This window comes from Tenrec ecaudatus, chromosome 1, assembly GCF_050624435.1.
Source record: "Tenrec ecaudatus isolate mTenEca1 chromosome 1, mTenEca1.hap1, whole genome shotgun sequence".
In the NCBI taxonomy this organism is placed as follows: Eukaryota; Metazoa; Chordata; class Mammalia; order Afrosoricida; family Tenrecidae; genus Tenrec; species Tenrec ecaudatus.
Window position 1 is genome coordinate 302,218,476 of NC_134530.1, and position 5,130 is coordinate 302,223,605.

At 43.7% G+C, this 5,130-nt stretch overlaps 1 pseudogene; it reads left to right on the forward strand.

The window, feature by feature from the left end:
• Positions 1–1,442: 1,442 nt before the first annotated feature.
• LOC142437495 (small ribosomal subunit protein eS25 pseudogene) lies at positions 1,443–1,859 on the forward strand (annotated as a pseudogene).
• Positions 1,860–5,130: the final 3,271 nt, after the last annotated feature.

The following is a 5,130-nucleotide window of genomic DNA, read 5'->3' on the forward strand; positions in this document are numbered from 1 at the left end:
ATATGCAACTCTCTAGATAAGAGCTGTAACAGAAAGTGTGGTTTACCTTCAGATGCAGTAACAGGAGTAATGGTTCCTTGAGGGTACGGGAAGAGAGGGGGAGGGGAGGGAATGGGCAGCTGATAGAATTGATGACTACATAACCCCGATTGATGGGTCGAACAACGGAACTGTCTAATTGACTTGTTGGCCGTGGGTTTAAGTGGATTTTTTTTAATGGTTAAATCAGCTCATGATTACTAGCAATCTGCGAAATGCAAATCAAAGCAAGGATGAGATATCGTCTTACACTCTCATCGATAATTCAATTCAAAAACACAGAGAACGACAAATGCTGGAGAGAGTGTGGAGAGTTTGGACATCTTCATACTTATGACACTGTAAAATGTACAACCGTTGGAGAAAGCAATCTGAGATTTCCTGAAACAGGTGGCAACAGAAATTCCATACAACACAGCAATACCTCTGCTGGGCATATTCCCCCAACGAGAGGAGAAAAAACATGAGCAGATGTATGCTCTCTCGTGTTCTCTGCAGGACAGTTCACACTAATGAGAAGCTGGACACAATCCAGATGCCCATCAGCAGAAGAGTAGGTAAAGAAATGGTGGTTATCCATGGTACGATCACTGAGGACAAACGGGTACATAAGCAAATGTGGCGAAAAAAGCTGATGGTGCCCAGCTATCAAAAGAGATAGCGTCTGGGGTCTTAAAGGCTGGAAGGTGAACAAGCGGCCATCTAGCTCAGAAGCAACAAAGCCCACATGGAAGAAGCACACCAGCCTGTGCAATCATGAGGTGTCAAAGGGATCAAGTATAAGGCATCATCAAAAAATAAATAAAATCTTACCATAGTGAATGAAGGGGGAAGTGCAGAGTGAAGACACAGAGCCCATTTGTCAGCCACTGGAGATCCCCTCACAGAGAGGTCCAGGGGAGGAGATGAGTTAGTCAGGGTACAATGTAGCACCGATGAAGAATACAGCTTTCCCCCAGTTCCTAAATGCTCCCCCCGCCCCCAACTACCATGATCCGAATTCTACCTTGCAAGACTGGATAGGGCAGAGGTTGTACACTGGTGCATATGGGAGCTGGAGGCACAGGGAATCCAGGGCGGATGATCCCTTCAGGACCAGGGGTGTGAGGGGTGATACTGGGAGAGTAGAGGGTGAGTGGGTTGGAAAGAGGGAACCGATTACAAGGATCTACATGTGACCTCCTCCCTGGGGGATGGACAACAGAAAAGGGCGTGAAGGGAGATGCCGGATAGGGCAAGATATGACAAAATAATAATTTATAAATGATCAAGGGCTCATGAGGGAGCGGGGAGCAGGGAGGGAGGGGAAAAAAGAGGACCTGATGCCAAGGGCTTAAGTGGAGAGCAAATGCTTTGAAAATGATGAGGGCGCTTTTTGTCCGACATCTTAGCGAGGCTGCCGCGGTGGTAGCTGCTCTCGAGCTTCATGATGCCGCCCAAGGACGACAAGAAGAAGGATGCCGGGAAGTCGGCCAAGAAGGACAAAGACCCAGTGAACAAGTCTGGGGGCAAGGCCAAAAAGAAGAAGTGGTCCAAAGGCAAAGTTCGGGACAAGCTCAATAACCTGGTCTTGTTTGACAAAGCCACCTATGACAAGCTCTGTAAAGAAGTTCCCAACTATAAGCTGATCACCCCCGCTGTTGTCTCAGAGAGACTGAAGATTCACGGTTCCCTGGCCAGGGCCGCCCTCCAGGAGCTGCTGAGTAAAGGACTTACCAAGCTGGTTTCCAAGCCCAGAGCTCAAGTCACTTACACCAGGAACACCAAGGGTGGAGACGCCCCAGCAGCCGGTGAAGATGCGTGAGCAGGTCCAACCAACTGTACATCTTGAACAATAAAATTTTATTAGCTCAAAAGAAAAGAAAATGATGAGGGCAAAGAATGTACAGATGTGCTTTATACAATTGATGTATGTGTATGTATGGATTGTGATAAGAGTTGTATGAGCCCCTAATAAAATGCTAAAAAAAAAAAGAAAAGAAATAGTGGTTTATCCACATAATGGAATTCTACGCACCCCTAATCAAAAATAGAGATGGAATGCATGATGACATGGGGGGCCCTGGAAACCATTATGCTGACTAATGTTAGACCATCACAAAAGGACAAATACCGTAGGAGCCCACGACTGTAAGGATAAACACCAAGATGAAGGCAGACATCTGCTCCCAGGTCATGTCATCAATTGTGTAATCAGGTCTCTCAAGCAATGGAGTAGAGAGCCTGCCTAGCGCCCATGACCCGAATAGCAGCCCCTCTATTTGTCCATCTTTAAAAGCACTTCGACAGAGGAGACCTGCCCTCAGCTGGTGGCAGTTGGTCAAGACGCAGGGAAAGGAAGAAGCGTGTTCCATTGCTGACATACAAAATTGTGCTTAAGGCCACCCCAAATCGACAGACACCTGCCAGGGTGATAAGCAAACCTTACTGAGAAGTCAAGTCAAGATGGGGGGAGGTGGACATGGATGTCTCCCAGAAGGCGATTACATTCGTGCACATAGGAAAACCAGGAGAAGCAACCTCCCGATGGGAATAAAATGCGTAACAATCCTTCTATAGAACCCAAGGGAGAACATGTTTGGTACTATGTCCCTAACTGGACACCTTTGACCTAATTTCTAACTAGACCTTGGTGATCCAGGCTGTGTGCTAGACTGCCGGGATGTGAGATTCTGTTCTTTCGACGCACACGACATCCTTCGTCGGCCACACCAGAAGAACTCCATATGGAAATACCACTCAGTGAACTGAACTTTACCTCATCCATCTCTAGCCCTGGGCTTACGGCTGAAACTCCCTGAGAGAAAAAGCAGGCGACTCCTATCCCAAGGTTATGGAATCGGCAGTCACTGGACTTTGCTTTGGATCCCTTGCTTTGAGGGTGTCCAATGCATGGTGGCCGGGGCTACCATAAACTTACTATTTTAATGCCCTCCTTGCTTTCTTGCGGCATGTATCAATCTGCTAGGTGCGGTTCTGCTGCTGTCAATGGATATTATTGAAAGTTTTTCCCTATCACCAACCCCCATTGTTTGTGTAAATAGTGTCCGCTCAGGATTTAATCTGTACAAGTCAAAAATTCACGTACTGTGGTTTATAGCCAGCCCATTCTTGTGTATTTCCTTTTCTCATCTGTGCTTTCAATTCTATACCATTGGTTAAATTAACAGTACTACCAATAAAATCACTTTATGCCTCGGGGAGATGATTAATAATCTTCTCTAACATAAAATGGCAATGATGTCTCTAAAGTGAACAGAGGCATCTATAAACCATAGATTGATGAATGGATTTTGGGCTCCCACTTAATTCTTGCCCCAATCTAAGAACAGTTCTTATGACATGGTCCTGTTTGATGCTTACCATCATGAAGAGATCACTAAAGATATGTGTGTTCCAGCGAAATGCAGTGAAGAAACCAGATGGTACCTAACTATCAGAAAAAACAGCATCTGGAAAGGTTTGTCTTCAAAAAAGCAGCCACCTAAGTGAGGCATCAACTAAGTCCACATGGAAGAAGCACACCAGTCTGTGTGATCTAAGAATTATAAATAATATAATCCAAATCTAAAGGAGGGAATGACATTAGAACTTGAATTGTGAACATCTGGTTTGTAGAAGGCTATGGGGGAAACAGAGGAAGATCTAGGAAGCAAAGTTATGGACAGATATATAAGCATAGGTGTGTACATATTTAAATACATTAATCCATAAAAATAGATGTATGGGCCTATGTACATATATTTCTATGGCAATATGCTGAGGTAGTGGATGGACTTCAGGCCTCTGCTCAAATCCTCCCTCAATACAAGAATGCTTTGTTCTAACAAACTCATTCTGTGATGCTCACCCTCCTGGCACAATCGTTGAAGACAAATGGGTGCATAAGCAAATGTGGTGAAGAAAGTGGATGGTGCCCAGCTATTAAAAGACATAGCATCTGGGATCTTAAAGGTTTGAAGTGAAACAAGCGGCCATCCAGCGGAGAAGCCACAAGCCCACATGGAAGAAGCACACCAGCCTATGTGATCATGAGGTGTCATCGGGACCAGTAACAGGTATCAGAAGACCCATAACAAACACACAAACCATGAAAAAAACATGTCCTTGAGAATGAGGTGGGTCAGAGCAGAGACCCAAAGCACATCTGCACACAATGGAACCCACAGAGGAGTCACAGGCAAGGGAAGAGTCAACCAGGGTGCAGTAAAGCACCAATGAAACGCACAGTGTCCAGAAAAGCATGATGACAACATAGGTACAGATACACCTGATACAATAGATGTATGGGTTGTAATAAGAGTTGTAAGAGCCCCCAATAAAATGATCTCTTCATTAAAAAAATGAATTAAGGTCTTGGAAACTGGCAAGGGCTGTTCTACCCTGTCTTATAGTGTTGCTGTGAGTCAGAATTGACTCAAAGTTTTTTTGGCTTTTGTGCTAGTCCTGTATGCATTTCTATGATATGGAGATAATACAAAGCTTTGCTAAACGCACAACTCTCCCACTGCACAGCACCCCACCCCCCACATCCCATAGAAAAGCACTGGCTTCAGTCAGCAGCTCAGGTGAATGGACTTGGTAGCCCTGGTTTGGTTTTATGATGATGAAATAATTCTGTAATTTTTTTTAATTTTACAAACAGCTTCTGTTTTCTCTTACACCCAACAAGGATTTTATTTTCTCTTTTTGTCTCATAGCTGCTTTAATTTGCATTTCTTTAGAATAAAAATAGTTTTATTGACATGTAACGCACACATCAGACAATTCAATATTTAAGTATTTTAAAGAGAGATGGGCATTCATCACTGCAATCAATTGTAGGACATTTGCTTTATTCCTGAATTCATCATTGTTAGGTCTCCATTTCCTACCAACCTTCTGCCGTAACCCTAAGAAAGTATTATAATCAAGTTGCTGTCTCTATCGATTTACCTATCCTGAGTTTAATATAAAGAAAATCACTCAACAAAACAATAAAACTGTGCAAAACAGCAACTACAACAGAGTAAAACAGAAAAACCTGAATCCAAATGATAGCAGAATGTAATAAGAACTAGAACAAGTTGAAAATGAATTAACAGGAAAAAC